The 17,248-nt window shown below is 39.5% G+C and overlaps 1 pseudogene; it reads right to left on the bottom strand.

Moving 5' to 3' along the window:
- Window positions 1-1,754: 1,754 nt before the first annotated feature.
- The window catches only part of LOC142422735 (RNA-binding protein PNO1 pseudogene), a 72,891-nt pseudogene continuing 57,397 nt past the window's right edge, over window positions 1,755-17,248 (bottom strand).

Consider the following 17,248-nt stretch of genomic DNA (forward strand, 5'->3'; position numbering starts at 1 on the left):
TAGCTCTAATGTGGACTCTTCTTTTACTGGCCTCAGAACTGAGAGCAATGACTCAGAGTTGACCAAGAAGGAGTAGGAGTCACCTCTGATTGCTCATTGCCAGGAAGGGTGATATTAAGGATGGTGTGCACACAATGGATCCTAAATTAGTCACAAGCAATGTCCTGGTTGTATAGTCCCAGCTCTTTACACATAGGGCCTTTTGGTATGATATGATTTCTATGCATGACAGTCTAGGACGGCATGGGCGTGAAATTTGACCTTAATTTCGTTGAACGAACTAAACCAAACAAACCAACATTCAAAACACATACATTTGTTTAGGTGTATCCCCCTAATTGTTGGTGTTTTGTGAGATCTTTCTGGACTGTGGCATTGCTTAGGAGATATGGCAAAGGGCCTCAAGGGAAATGCAAGCTACACCGGATTATCCCTGGGATATGTTCTCTTTTTATTTATTTATTTTTTTGCCCTAATCATTTTTTTTCTTTTCTTTTTTTACATTTTATTATGGGCTCATACAACTCTTATCACAATCCACACGGGATATGTTCTCTTATTGTACTTTCTTAGGGCTTATCATCTTCAAGACAGTGTTTCAATATAAGCCTTCAAGGTCATCCTGCTTCCCCCTGGACTCTGATATTTCTAAATTCAAGATCTCAGGACACAGAGACCAATCTCCATGTCAATTTTCTCCTGAAACCTGGCAGATGGTTGTGGTTTAGACAACCACTGAGGTAGACTGATATTTTTAAGGTTTTGATGGAAATGCTTTCAAAACAGTAATATAAAGGAAATTTATATAGCATTCTTAGCTTTGTAAAGAGTTAACTCCCTTTTGATACAAACAATCTGATCAGAAATTACTATGATTAAGTAATTTGCCAAATAGAAAATACCTACTTTGTGTCAGGTACACAATGCTGGGCATTGGGGAGATAACAGCAAAGAAAAATAACATGCTTCTTCTCATCTTAGAGATTATTTTTAATAAATATGTTTCCGCCTTTTAGTGAACTTTCTAATATAAAACATTTTAAAAGTTTTAATCAAAGATTTTAGAGCTGTATAAAAGAATATTTCATACTCATGTTTAATGAAGTAGGTTCCTTATTTTAAATGTATAGGTAATATACTCAACACTGGTAATTCTGATGGCTTTCATCAACACCTATTTGAAAAGTAACACTTTCCTTATACTAACCTTGCAAAATAAAGCTTTAATTTTAAAGACTGCAAGACAGGTACAAAGATTAGCCTGTCATAGCTTATACAGCATAGCCAGCACTACTAATGGCCTGATTCTAACCTAGTCACACACCACTTCCTCGTGTGAAGGCTCATCCTCATAGATTTTGTATGATAATTTTATAATTAAAATTCACAGAGAATATTTCTAAATCTATAGAAATGTATAAACAAACTAAAAAATTCCTACAGAATAGCTATTTAAGTTAAGGTAGTTCCCTCTAAGTAGTGAATTATAAACTACATATCTGCTTCAGGCACTTTATCAGAAACATATACATTATGTGTGATGTAGAACAGTATTAACTTCTGATAGTTAAGGTTGTAGTGTGAACCCAATCACACATTTCCTGTTGGTGCTTCTGGCTAAGAATGGGAGGATGTGACCGAAGAATCCTTCACATGGTCCCTTATAAATAATTCTTCACATGGTTTCATTTGTAGCATGTGCAGTCTTTATTCTAGAGTCAAGGACAAGCATCTCTAACGTGAATCAGAATCGATCAGGTGCTAATATTACCATACGCCTTTGAGGGAGAATATCCCAGAATGAAGCTGTAAATGGCAGTTTTTGCCAGCTGATGTTTTGGAAATTCACGAAGATGAATTTCCACATCAGTCGGAATAATCCATGTCGGGTCACATTCTCTATGGTGAATTTCATTTTTCCTCCTTTGTCAGCAATTTGTCCAATTGCTCTCAAGAGGTGGTCTCCCTTTAAAGGCTAACCATTTATAACCTCAACAAACTCTAGGAAGAGGTTTTCGGTTTTGATAAGGGCCAGAGTGTCCTCCACTTGAGTCCTAGAAAAAAAGGCTTACACAAAGTCAGCAGTTTTTCTCAGGTCTAACCCCCTTGGTTGTATGACAAGTTCTGATTTCTAGATGCCTCAACTTCAAATGATTTATAACAGGAGTAGATGTCTTCGCCCAGGTCTCTTTCAATGGTGGGACTGGAGTATTCCACCCAGTGGCCCATCCCCAGAGAGAGATGGGAAGACAAGCCTCTTGGTGGGCACGGCCTCCTCTGTGCCAATGTTCTGTGCTGATTCATACTCAGATCTCCCCCGTCACCGAGAGCTGCTCAGTCTGCCCTTTCTTTGCTTGCTGCACCTTGAGGCGCTTCTTGTGGTTGATGTGAGTGAACTGAGATTTTAATGGGGGGAAGAGAATATAAATATGAAACAAATGAGTCTTTATAGGCTGGCATCAATACCGGATGGAAGCAAAAGGAGGATGCAGATAACAAGATAGGGGTATTATTAAGAGAAAATCTTTTTTAAAAATAGTTAATTGAGCAGGTAAAATTTAAAGTGATTATGGTTACAGATTAAAATTCTAAAATCTCAGAACTAAAATTAAGCTTAGAAGACATTGAGATGAACAATTTTTGGTTGCAGATGCAGATACACACCGATCAGAATGGGATCACATAGATGTCAGTAGCAGTCCAAAAGTCTAGTTTCTAATCTAGTCATGCCTTTTTCATTTGGATTGATCACTGAATTCCTCCTATCTAAGCTGGATTTTGAGAACATAAGATGCTCTAATTCCTAAATACTAGAATTCAAACAAGTGTGAAGCAGAACTTATTCCACCTGGTTATTGAGACGGTAAAATCAAATTTTCCAGGTCATATTCCCATTGCAGATTTAATTTGCTGAATTAACTCATCACATCAAATTAATATGGGAAGAAGTGTCAGAGTAACCAGCCTCTGATAATATCACGGGTCTGTAGGCACAATTGTATGGCGATAATATATAAAGATTATAGTAAAATCATAGAAGATAGGAGAGTTAGGAGAGAAGATAAAATAAAGGAGTCAGACACATTTTATGGTAGCATGTTCACCTCAGCCCCTCTTGGTGGTCCACGTGGATGTGGGAGACAAGAGAAGGAGAGAGGGAGTGTCTATACTCTTTGGGGGCTTTTACAGGTATCCATAAGTCATACATATTCAGTAGTTACATATGTGACCAAGTGGGTGGTAACCATAGTAAAGTCTCTGTACTCACAGGTGAGGAAACCTAATAGCTGTATTGGGGGAATGCAAGAGGGGAGATGGGTGTCACCACAGGAGGAGATAAAAAGAATGTCTGCATCTATAATGAGACAGAATCAACCATGTGCTCACCTTAAGGCAGCATATCTGTCGGGGCAGAAGGATAATGTACTTGGACTTTATCTATAACTTACCAAAATGGTAGCTTTCCTAACGTGGAATACTAGCTTTCCAGATTCCCTCTGTTATAAGTTAAGGAATAAGGTCTAGCCATGTTTCCCTCAGTGATAGTTTCCCACAAAGAAGTTTTAAGAACATTGAAAACTGCAGCAGTGAGAAAAAGGTCAGGAAGGTTGTGCCAAGGAATTTGTTCTGTCATGCAGTGAAACTGCTTATGCTTTGAGGGCAGCAAGGGCTTTCCTACAATACATTTTGGGGGAGGAGGGATCTTACTCCATCCACCCTACATTTCTGACCTTGCCTCTTCAAACTTGTTTTTGCTATAAAAACTCAAAGAACATTTAAATGGAACATGATTTGCCTCCCTTAAAAAAGCCCAAACTGCTGTTTTGATGTAGTGTGAATCAAAGAACACAGAAATCTTTGGGGAAGCGTAAGACAGATGGAAAGACTGCCTTCAGAAGTGTAAAGACCTAGATAGAGGATGTGTCAAGAAGCAATAACTTCACATTTTTATATTTTATTTAGTTTAAAAAAATCATTTTATTGGGGGCTCATACAACTCTTATCACAATCCATACATACATACATTGTGTCAAGCAAAATTGTACATTTGTTGCCCTCATCATTCCCAAAACATTTGCTTTATTATTTTGTCATGTCTTACACTCTCCGATGTCTCCTTTCACTCACTTTTCTGTTGACCATCCCCGAGGGAGGGAGTTATATGTAGATCCTTGTAATCAGTTACCCCTTTCTGCCCCACCTTTTCTCCACCCTTCCAGTATCACCACTCTCACCACTGGTCCTGAAGGGTTCTTCAGTCCTCGAGTCCCTGTGTTTCCAGTTCCTATCTTTACCAGTGTACATTCTCTGGTCTAGCCGGATATGTAAGGTAGACTCGGGATCATGATAGTTAGGGGGAGGAAGCATTTAAGAACTAGGGGAAAGTTGTGTGGTTCATCAGTGCTACTCTGCACCCTGAGTGGCTGGTCTCCTCCCTGTGACCCTTCTGTAGGCCATGTCCAGTTGTCTTCAGATGGGCATTGATCATCTGCCTCTCATTCTCAATGATATGATTTTTTTCATTCTTTGATGCCTGGTACCTGATCCCTTTGACACCTGGTGATCACACAAGCTGGTGTGCTTGCTTTGTTGCTTCTCAGCTAGATGATCGCTTGTTTACTTTCAAGTCTTTAAGACCCCAGACACTATATCTTTTGATAGCTGGGCACCATCAACTTTCTTCACCACATTTGCTTATGCACTTGCTTTGACTTCAGCCATCATGTCGGGAAGATGAGCATCATGGAATTCCAGTTTAAAGAACAAATTGTTCTTGCATTGAGGAAGTACTTGAGTGGAGGCCCAAAGTCCATCTGCTGCCTTAATACTAAGCCTATAAATATATGCACATAGATCTCTATATAACTATATTTGCATATGTACATGCCTGTATTTAGACCTCTGTAACTATCCTTTGCCTCCCAGTTTTTTCCTCTATTTCTTTTTACTTTCTTCTTGTCCCGCTAGCATGCTCATCCTTCATTTGGGTTTCAGTAACTCCTTTAGGTTACATTGCCCTTGATCAAGCTCTACCAGGCCTCGTCTTACACACTCCTCACCAGTGATTTTTGGATCACTTGTTTTTCCCTTATCCATGGGTTTGTTAACACCACTTCCTTTCCCCCATCTCTCCTTCTCCCATGTCCTCCAGAAAAGATCAATCCAGTTGTTTTCTCCTCAGGTTTGTTTATCCAGCCTAGTTTATCTAAATAGACCAGCAGAAATAATGATATGCACAAAACCAAGACAGATCAAAGCAAAACAATAACAACACAAAATGATAAAAAAAAAACCACCCAGAAAATCTATAAATAGTTCAAGGTCTGTTTGTTGACCTTTAGGAGTGTTTTCCAGTTGAGTCTGAAGTAGAGCCACACCCTGGCCACAAAGACTATTTTTGGCACTCCAAGGGGACTCCCTTGTTCTGCTCCTGTTGCTGTTCTGTTGCACATCCTTAGTGTTTTCCTCAGTGTAGTGGGGTCAGATCAGGCACAATTCCCACACAGTGTCTCCAGTGTTGTCCCCTGTAGGTCTGTGGGTCAGTGAGTGTATAGTTGGGATTGGGGCTGGTCCCTTAGAACTCGTTACTGGTTCCCTGCATCATGCCTGTATGTTGCATTTACATCTTGGAGCACCGGGTTGAAGTCTGGTCCCTCTTTCCCTGTGGAGATATAAACAATACTCTCCCCTTCGGTGGGTTAGTGACCTGTTCCCCCACTATCCATTTCTTTTTTTCCCCTTCCCCTCCCCCCACCCCATGGTTTAATTGGCTACCATCTGTATTCCTGGATTTGGTCTGGCCCCTGCCATACTACCTGGACCTTATCCGAGGAATGTTTTTATACAGTAACTTTTTCCCTATGCCCCTTTTGCATTCATTTTAAGCTTACCTTAGCGAACCACGCTGTACTTGTTCTTTTGCACTTGACTTACTTCGCTTAGCATAATTTCTTCCAGTTCTTTCCATGGGGTGATGTGCTTCAGGAGTTCATCACTGTTTTTTAGCGATGTGTAGTACTACATTGTATGTTCCTTAATCCATTCGTCTGTTGATGGAAATGTGGGTTGTTTCCAACTTCTTTGCAATTGTGAACTGTGCTGTGAGGAACATTGGAGCACAGATGTCTGGTCGTGATTTGTTTCCTGCCTCTTCTGGGTGTATACCCAGTAAGGGGATTACTGGGTTGTATGGTTGCTCAATTTTCATCTGTTTTAGTTATCACCAAATCGATTTCCATAGTGACTATACATACCTACAGGTCCACCAACAGTGGATAAGAATTCCTAACTTACCACAGCCTTTCCAACACTTGATGCTTTCTGATTTTTTAATTTGGCTGTCTTTGAGGGTGTTAGGTGGTATCTCATTGCTGTTTTAATTTGCATTTCTCTTATGGCTAATGATCAGGAACATTTTGTCATATATTTATTGGCCACTTGGATTTCTGCCCTTGTGAAACTTCTGTTCAGGTCCTTTTCCCACTTCCTCAGTTGGCAATTAGTGTTTTTTCTTTTGGGGAGCTAGCTGAGTATTGTACACTTTAGTAATAAGGCTTTTGTTTGATGTGTCATTGCTAAAGATGTTTTCCCAGTCAGTGGGCTCTCTTATTACTCTCTTGGTGAATTATTTTGATGTACACAGGTGTTTTATCTTCAGAATATCCCACTTGTCAATTTGTGACTCCTCTGCATTTGTGTGCTTCCATATTTCTGATAGCCTATGTATTCCCTGTGCCAAAGTTCTCAGGTTGGTCCCAATTCCCTCATTGATGGCCCTAATAGTTTGAGATGCTACCTCAAGGTCTGTGATCCACCTTGAGTTTATTCTTGTACATGGAGGGAGGTAAGGGTCTTGCTCCATTTTTCTGCAGGTAGATATCCATTTTTTTCCAGTACACTTGGTGAAGAGGGCATCTGCTTCCCATTTGATATTTTTTGGGCCCTTAGCAAAAATCAGTTGTCTGAATGCTGATGATTTTATTTCTGGGTTTTCAGTTATTTTCCATTGGTCTGAGTTTCTGTCATTGTACCAGTACCACACGGTTATGACCACTGTGGCTGTGCTAAAGTCAGGTAAAGCAAGCCCTCCCACTGTGTCCTTCTTGAGGAGTTCTTTGCTAATTCTGGGCTTCTCCCTCTCCATGTGAAGTTGGTAATCAGTTTTTCCATTTCTTTGAGGGATGATGAGGGTAATTGCATTGTGATTGCATTAAACTTATGTAAGTGCCTTGGCTAGAACTGACATCTTTCCTATATTGAGTCTTTCAATCCATGAGCATGGGATATTCTTCCATTTGTTGAGATCACTCTTGGTTTCTTGTAATAGTGTTCTGTAGTTTTCCACATATAAATCTTTTGTTCTTTTGGTCAGGTATATCCTTAGATATTTCTATTTGTGCTTGGCTATTTTGAAAGGTACCACATTTTTAATCTCCACTTCTGTGGTCTTATCCTATGTGTATAGCAATCTGATAGACTTGTGTTTGTTGAGCTTGTATCCTGACACTCTGCTAAACTCTTCTATTGCTTCCAATACTTCCCTTGTGGAGCTTTTGGGATTTTCCATATATAAAATCATTATCTGCAAGGAATGATAGGTTCACCTCTTCCTTCCTCAGATGAATACCTTTGATGTCTCTTCTTTGCCTTATGCTATTAGCTAAAACCTACAGCATGATATTGAATAAGAGTGGGGACAAGTGGCATCCTTGTCTGGTCCCCCTTTTCAGTGGGATTGTGTTAGTCTTTTCTCCTTTGACTACCATGTTGCCTGTTGGTTTTTCATATATAGCTTGTATTAACTTGAGGTATTTTCCTTATATTCCTATCTTCTTGAGTGTCTTAGACAGGAATTGGTGTGGGATGTTGTCGAATGCTTTTATTGCATCTATTGATATTATCATGTGATTCTTATAGTTTTTCATGTCACTTTGGCAAATGATACTAATGGTCTTTAGTATGTTGACCCATCCCTGCATGCCTGGTAAGAATCCCAGTTGGTTATAGTGAATTCTTTATTTTATACACTTTTCTATTCTATTAGCCAGTATTTTGTTAAGGACTTTTGCATCGATGTTCATTAAGGATATTCATCTGTCATTTTCAATTCTTGTGGGATCCCTGCCCAGATTCGGCATCAGAGTTATACTAGCTTCTTAGAAGGAGTTTCGGAGTTTGCCGTCTTTTTCTATGGTCTGGAAGAATTTGTGTAGGCTTGGTGTCAGTTCTTCCCTGAATACTTGTTAGAATTCTCCTGTGAAACCATGTGGTCCAGAGTTTTTTTGTTGTTGGTACTCCATTGATAACCTGGCCTATTTCCTCTATTGCTATTGGTATGTTGACATTCTTGATGTCCATCTAGGATAGTCTAAGGAGGGATTTTTCCCCCAAGAATTTGTCCATATATTTCAAGTTCTTGAATTCATTGGAATCCAGTCCTTCATAGTACTGTGTGATTATCCTTTTGATTTCATTAGGATTTGTTGTAATGTCCCCTCTTTCATCCCTCATTCTTGCTATTGAAATTTGTTCCCTCCTTCCTTTCATTAAGTTTGCCAGCAGTCTGTTGAATCTGTTTATCCTTTCAAAGAACCAACTTTTAGCAGCATTAATTTTTTCCCGCAGTTTTCTTATTTTCCCTCCCCTGAATCTCAGCCCTAAATTTTATTATTTATTTTCTTTTGCTATTAGTAGGATTGTCCTCTTGACTCTGCTCTAGTTGTTCTAAATTTTGTGCCAGCCTATCAATCATATGTCTCTTTCCCTTTTTCATGTGTGCATATATTGGTATGAAACATCCTCTGATAACTACCTTTGCTGAGTCCCAGAAGTATGTTATGATATATCCCATAAGTATGTTATGGTATGTTGTGTTCTCATTCTTATTGGTTTCTAGAAGTTTCCTAATTTCATCTGTGATCAGGGCCAGTATGCACTTCTTTTGCATTAGAGAGTTTTTCATGCTCCAATTGTTTGCTCTTGTTTTCTTCGTCTTCCTTTTGTTGATTTCCAGCCTGATGGCACAGTGGTCAGACAGAGAGGTCTGTATGATAACAATATGCTTAAATTTATGTAGATTTGCCTTATGGCCCAGCATGTGGTCTATCTTCGAATATGTGCCACATGGGCTTGAGAAAAATGTGAATTTTTTTGGTATTTGGATACAAAGCTCTGTAAATATCTATCAGGTCAAATTGTCTAATTGTAGTATTTAGATCTCTAGCATACTTGTTGAGTTTCTTTCCCTGTGATCTATATTTCTCAGATAGTGGTGTATTAAAGTATAATTGTTGACTCTGTGATTTCTTTTTTCATCTTTTGATGTGTTTGGTTGACATTCAGCAGGTCTCTAGTTCAGGGAATATATGTTTAAAATGCTTAGTGGTTCTTTGGCTACCGTAACCTTGAGCATTATATATGTCCCTCCTTATCTCTTTTTATGGCTTGCACTTTGAGGTTAATTTTATTCAAGATTAGGATTGTAACCTTGCATTTTTTAACTGCTGTTTGCTTGATATGCCTTTTCTAGCCTTTGATTCTCAGCCTATTCTTGTCTGTAGCCTTGAGATGTGTCTCTTGTAGGCAGTAGATTGATGGGCTGTGTTTTCTAAGCCAGTCTGATAGTCTCAGACTTTTAATGCTGTAGTTCATTCCGTTGAAATTCAGGGTTATTATCTCCATCTGTGGACTCTGATGTCATCTTATACTTTTTTGTGTTGGGTGTTTTCCTACATCCCTTTCTTATCAGTGTGTTATACATGTGTATGTGGTTAATTCTTGACTTCTTTCCACCCTTAAGCCAATGCTATCTTGGGATCTGTTTTCTCTTTGTTTCCCTCTGGGTGGAGTTGTTCTTTGTGACTGTCTCATGTTTATGCTTGGTAAGTGCTGTTCTTCTGCCCTTCTGGGTTATCAGGGTTCTTTTGTAGGGCTGGGTTTCTTCTAATGTATTGAGTTTTTCCTTGTCTGCAATGACTCTTCTCCATCTATCTTGATAGCTAATTTGGCTGGCTAGAATAGTCTTGGGTTTGTGTTATTTTCCTTAAATTTTTGGAATATATTATTCTACTCTTCTTCATAGTATCCACTGATAGGTCTGAGCATATTCTTGCTTGGGAACTTTTATATGTGATTGCTTGTGTTTCCCTAGTTGCTCTCATGATTTTCTCCTTTTCCTCAATGTTGGATAGTTTAACTATTATGTGCCTTGATGACTTCTTGGGATTCAGTCTTGCTGGTGTTCTTCCCACCTCCTGAATGGTTTCCTGGTTTTCATTCATTAAGCTGGGGAAGTTTTCCTCCAAGATTTCTCTCACTGTTGTTGTAGATGTCTTCTTTGTTGTGTCTTCCTTCAGTAATTCAATTATTCTGAAGTTGTTCCTCTTCATAGGATCAGATATAGCTTTTAGATTCTCTTCAGGATATCTGATGATCTTATTAGATTTTTGTTTCCATTTGTTAAAGTCTGCTTGACTGTTCTCTAGGTCACTGGTGCAGTTATCCACTTCCTCCAGTCCATTGGCGAAGTCCGTGAGTCTGCTACTGGTCTTCATTATCTTATCTCTAAGCTCTTGTATTTCCCTTTGGTATATGGACTTTATTTTCTCATTTCATCCTTTTTCTGTATTGTTTCCATCATCTCCTGTATGACTCCAAGAAGTATTCTGAAAATTTCTTTCTGTGGCAGATCAGTGCCTTCTTCTTCTATGCACAGTTAGGTTCAGGATATTCTTCTGTCATTGCCTTTTGTTTGTCCAGTTTTTTTTCCCATTGAGCACATTGGGGCCGATTGCTGTTTGCTTTGTGTTGTTTTAGAGGAACCAGGTGCCATTTTTCAGCGAGTTGAACAACACTGGCTCTCTCTGTTAGACTCATAGGAATGCTTCTTTGAACTGCCTGCAGCTAATTTCACTATAGAATTAGCCTACCACTTTATCCTCTGATGGCTTCACTCTTTCCATAGTCAACCAGTTTTCTGTTATTTGGAGGGTAAGTTGGATGGTCCTCACAGGGGATGCTGGTTAGTTTGTTGTGGACCGATGAGGATGGTGCTGTACTGGGTGATCTCACAAGAAGCCACTATGGTGTGGCCCATGGCAGTTTGGGGCACCACAGAAGGTGTACAGTGTTGCCCACTGCAACAGGAGTCCCACAGAAGGCTGGTGGGTTGTGCTTTTGTGTAGAGCACAGCGAATGGTGGGCAGAGTTAACCTAGTCAGGTAGATCACTGCAGAGGTTAGGCAGAGGTTCCGGCAGCAGCGTGGAATATTGGCGAGTGTTAACAGAGCTGCCTTAGGTTGTGTGAGGCACTATGGAAGGTAGGAGGAAGTTCCCTCAGTCATGTGGAACCCCAGAGGATGGATAGGAACGCCCCAAGCCAAGCAGGCAGTATTTCCAGAAAAGGGTGGAGAGGATTTCTTCAGTGTTAACCACTGCAAAGTGTGGGCAGGTGGCATTTCTCCCCCCCCCCCCCAGAAGTTGGGCAGGATATCCCTTGTTTGAGGGTGGGTGGGCTTTTCCAAACCTCAGGTTATGCTGCAGAGGGTGTAGCCCTCCCAGCTGGTTGGAAGGCAGGTATAAATGTTCTAGGCTAAGGGGGGGTGGTCTGGAGGTAGGAAGTGGCATGTTAGAGAAAAGGGAAGAGAAAAAGAAACAAAAGAAAAAGGGGAGAAAGACACTAAGTCCACTGAGACTGTGTGTGTGGGTGGGGAGGGGGAGTAGAGACAAGAGAGCGAAACAAAAGTAATGATATAGCTGAGCACTGATCCCTGACAGTGGGGTTGGAGGAATTTAATCCTTGCCCTGAGGTGGCAGCTAGCTGTGGTTGTGTTGAGAGAAAGCCCCTACACTGACTCCAAATGATCCTGGCTCTGAATGAGACAGTGGCGGGGCTAAAGTCAAACCTTAGCCAGCCTCCACTGTGGTAAGCCAAAAGCCCCAGCCCCTCAAAACCTAGTGGATCTGTGCCTGCTTATCTTTATGATGCTCCTCTTGTGACCCAGAAGTGTGGAATCTCCCTTAGTAACTCTCCGGCACTGATTTCTGTGGAGTCCTTCTAGAATGTGTTACTCAGTCTCCATCTTCCTACAAGTCTCTTATTTAGTAATTTTCTTTGATTTTGTAGCACTGCTTTCTGATTCAGTGCTGTAAATTATTTAGTAATGTTTTTATAGCCATAGCATTTGTAACTTCCACCCCTTTTTGGCTCATTCAGCAGGATGACAATCACAATGCACCCTGCCAGCAATCATTCAAATCCTACCAGTATTTTCCCCCATTTGAATGATTGCTGGCAGGGTGCATTGTGATTGTCATCCTGCTGAATGAGCCAAAAAGGGGTAATTTCACTATCAGCAAGGGCAAATAGCTAGATTCCTGTGCACTGAAACTTCATAATCCAAGAGACAGTTATAACACTATAGAATCAGTAGAGGAGTAGCAGACAAGTGGTAGCAGCAGAATCAAGAGTCAGAGCATGAAACAGAATGGTGGACTTCCAAATCTGCCTTTGGGCTGGAGACTGGTTTGCAGATTTGAATGACTCAAGGCACTTAACTGGAGTATCTAAGTTTGCTGCCTCAGAGCTAGGAGTTAGAGTTAAGTGCTTTTTGGCTGAGGCTTATGGCAGAAAGTGTGCTCTTTGGGTGTTTATTGGAAGTTATAACAGAGCTTCTAACATTTCACAAGCTGGGAAGAGGCTGTGTGGCTGAGAGAACAAAAATCAGTGAGAGACCTGAATGCAGGGATAACCTAGAAAAGGCTCTCCTGTCTGAATGATTACATGCTGAGCATTTGAAACCTGTTAAATTCCTTAATTAAACCCATAATTCTGAATAGTGTCTGTAAGTTCTATGTGATCATGTTAGTTGTTGCAGCTAACAAGAAGAAAGCACTTTGGAAAGGACAATTTAAGTCAGAATCTGGGGGAAAGTTGTCATGTGATGCATGTCTGACTTCAGCCTTATAAAAATTGCCTTGAACTGCTGATGCCAATGATGGTGATTCTCCTCCTCTTCAGACAAAGTCTCCACATCAAGAGCATATGAAAGTAAGCATAGATGGAAAACTCAGTGGATATTTGTTCTTTATTATTCATGTACTTCTTATTTTTTAATAGTCCCAAAATATATACAACAAAACATTCTCAAATTCAGCAATGTCTACATGTATAATCCAGGACCATTGATTATACTCTTTGTGTTGTACAATCATTTGGTATCTTTTCTTGAAGTATTCTACTTCCACCATCAACACAAACTCAATGCCCTCTAAGCAACAACTCTTATTCCTTCACCTGTGGTAACCATTGGTCAAGTTTAGTTTCTTTTTTCTAGAAAATAATTTTATTGGGAGCTCTTACATATATCATAGCATTCAATAGTTCAATTACATTAAGCACTGTTATACAATTGCTACCACATCAGCTCCAAGACATTTTCTTTCTTCTTTCACTTCTTGATATTTGCTCCCCTTTATCCCTTCCCTCCCCCAATATACTCCAATATACCCCTTAGGAACCCTTATTCCTTCTTTTTCCCACCCATATCTTACACAATCCAATATATCCATTCACATACATACTCTTGTTTGATCCCATAGAGTGGGGTTATACAGTCATTAATGCTATCAGCTTCCAGTCCCTCGCCTCTCCCCCTACCTTCCCATAACCTCAGGGACACATTGCTATTGTTACTGTTTCTGATGGGTTATCTATCTTGACTTTCATGTATCTGTGTTAGTCTGGGTAGACTATACAAGCAAATCCATAGACATTCATTTGTGTATAAGAAAGAGCTTTATATACAAGAGTAGCTGAATATTTCAAAAACATCCCAGCCCAGTCCAGATCAAGTCCATAAGTCCAATATCAGCCTATATGTCTGATACCAATCTATAAAGCCCTCTTCAGACTCACAAAACACATGCAATGACACCAAATGTAGGAAGATCACAGTAGAAGCATCTCAGTGCTGGCAGGTGTCTCCATGTGGCTCCTTCAGTTCCCAGAGCATGGGGTTTGTCAGCATAGTGCCTTGTGTCTTGTCGGTAGAGTGTCTCCAAGGGAGTGAGCCAAGAGAGAGCATGTGTCTCCCACCTCCAAGGAGGAAATACCGGAGGTCTCAGAATTCTCAGGAGAAGGCCATGTCCACACAGAAGTCTCATTTGCTATAAGCTAATTGACAGACTATACTCCACTTTTCACTCTTAATCCATTAACACCAGATTATGTAACTACAACAGCACCAATGATCTTAAATATAAAAATGAATATATGCAAATCTATCATAGTAATTATGAGGTAAAACAAATAAAAACCATAATAGTAAGGGGAGGAAATATTAAAGAACTCAAGGATAGTTATGTGGTTCATCAGTGCCATACCATACCCTGTATTCATCATCCCTTCCATGTGGTCATTCTGAGAGGGACTGTCCAATTATCTTATAGGTGGGTTTTGGGCCTCCACTATATCTGTGCCCCCTCTGATAATTTGGTTGCTTGTTTTTGAACTTCTGATATTTTTCTCATCGATACCTCATGATCACACAGGAAGGTGTGCTTTTTCCATGTGAGCTATGTTGCTTCCCTGCTACATGACTGTTTATTTAACTACAAGTCTTTAAGACTCCAAACACTATATCTTTTATTATTTTTTTAAAGATCATTTTATTGGGAGCCCTTACAAAAATCCATACATCAATTTTATCAACATATTTGTACATATGTTTCCATCATCATTTTCCAAACATTTTGCTTTCTATTTGAGTCCTTGGTATCAGCTCCTCTCCCAACCCCGTGACCCCTTGATAAATTATAAATTATTATTATTTTCATATCTTGCACTGACTCCCTTCACCCACGTTTCTGCTGTTAATCCCCCTGGGGAGGTTATGTGTCGATCATTGGCATCAGTTCCCCCTTTATCCCTTCCTCCTCAACATTCCCCGACCCTCCTGGTATAGCTATTCCAATTTCTGTTGCTGAGGGTTTTATCTGACCTGGATTCTTATCTATATCAGTGTACATGCTCTGGTCTAGAAAGAACTGAAAGGCAGGACTGGGGTCATGTTGGTGGGGGTAAGGACGCCTCAGAAAACCAGAGGACTAGTGTGTGTTTCATTGGTTCTATAGTGTGCCTTGGTTGACTCATCTCTTCCCTGTGACCTTCTGTGAAGGGATGCCCTATTGTCTACAGATGGGTTTTGGGTCTCTAGTCCGACACCCCTCGTTCTCAACAATATGTTTTTGTTAGTTTGTTTTGAGTTTTCTGTTGTCTGTTACCTGATCCTGTCAATACCTCATGATGGAGCATGCTTCTTCCATGTGGGCTTCCCTGCTAGATGTCTGCTTTTTTAACTTCAAACCTGAAGACCCCAGATGCTATACCTTTAATAGCTGGACACCATCAGCTTTCTTCACCATATTTGCTGATGCACCCATTTGGTCCTCAGTGATTGCATCAGGAAGGTGAGTATCATACAATGCCACAATATTAAAGCACTTCATTCTTGTTTTCATGATATAGTATTCACACATCATACGCTTATATAGTTGTCACTTGTTAAAAGAGTTGTATATATGACTCTTAGAGCATGAAAATCAATTCTAATGTTCTCTTCCCCTTCCCACATTCATTGTTTCCTTCCCAAATCCTCTCATGCTCCCTTCACAAACACCACCCCAACACCCCCCATAAACCAGTGTATCAGTTATTGTCTCCATGCATTCAGTGGATATTTCTTATTGAAGAAAGAGAAGTAAACATACTCAGAGCAAGAAGGGAATTTTGGGAATTGTACTGGCTGAAAGCTTGACCAAGTGGAAAGCTTAAGAGCCAGTTCATACAGAAACATAGACTACTAGAGGCCGTTATGGAGCTGGCTGTGGTTGGAATGGGGTGAAGAGACCAGGTCTGAGGCAACTACCACCAGTGCACATTAGAGAATACATGGTCAAGAGCCAGGGAAGCAATCTAGTATAGCAGAAATTTCACGGATGGAGGCTGGAATTCATACATACCTGGTTTAAAAGTACTTTACCTTCATTGCTATGTGACCTTGAGAAACATGTCAACCTCCATAGGCCATAGTTTTTTTATGCCTAAAATGGTAATTGAATATATAATTATCCAGAAATAAGCAAATTTAATGAGAAAAATACAAAGAATAATTTAAAATAACAGCAAAATAAGAATACTTTTAAGGAAAACTGGCATTGCCAAGTAATGAAAGCTATAACACTTTATTACTATTAAAATGTACATATAAATATATAAATGTAGGTAAATATGTAGATATGTGAAAATACTGCTATCAAATTAATGCACACTCTTGATGTTTTTCAGTATCCTCATGGTAATTTAGAAATGGAACAAATCTAGAGGTTCTAAGGATAATATGTGTTTAAAATAAGTATCTGAATAAAATAATAAGCATGATTAGCTTTTACAATATTTAATTTGCTATTAAGATATAATTATCAATACAATATGATTAGATAAAGCAGTTAGACAGAATTAATAACTGAAAGACCTTCTTATATATGTATATATCAATGGACTGTTTAGTAAATAAAGCTTTTCGAATAAATGGAAAATAAAATATTATTTGATAAATCATTTAGAAATAACATGCTAGCAATTAAGAATGGAAGACTAATTCACATTCTAAAAACTACAACATAAAATTATTTTTCAGATTAATATAAAAACGAAAATGCAGACAACAAAACACAGAATAAAATATTCATAAAATGTTTAGAGGCAGGGCCTGCCCTTAGCCCTGTTGGCTAAGAAACTCAATATTTTTATTGTTCCAGGCTTGAACAAACACAAAAATGCTTATATAACTTTATAAAGAGTTGTCTAAAATCTAGTGACAATGTATTACTTTATACAGAGACATTGACCTATCAAGGTGTCCACCTCCCATGCCCACAGAATGCTCATGACCTTCAGGAGCCACTCTGTGAGTGTGGAGTCAGAGTAAAGAGGCCATGACTTCCTCAATCATTTAGTCCCCAGCCTGCCACATACATCTCGACATTATACACTGCTACACAGCATGCAGAAGGTGTCACATTTACTTTAATATCCTGGATGCTCTTACATCTCCTAGTGCACTTCACTTCAAGCTTTGGCAGGGAAATCGATGTTGGTTTTGCCTTGGATCATGTAGGAAGACCAAGAAATAGTTTGGTGGGCTCTCTAAATATGTAGATGGAGAGATTCAGGTCCTTCAACTTAAAG

This window comes from Tenrec ecaudatus, chromosome 12, assembly GCF_050624435.1.
Source record: "Tenrec ecaudatus isolate mTenEca1 chromosome 12, mTenEca1.hap1, whole genome shotgun sequence".
Taxonomy (NCBI): Eukaryota; Metazoa; Chordata; class Mammalia; order Afrosoricida; family Tenrecidae; genus Tenrec; species Tenrec ecaudatus.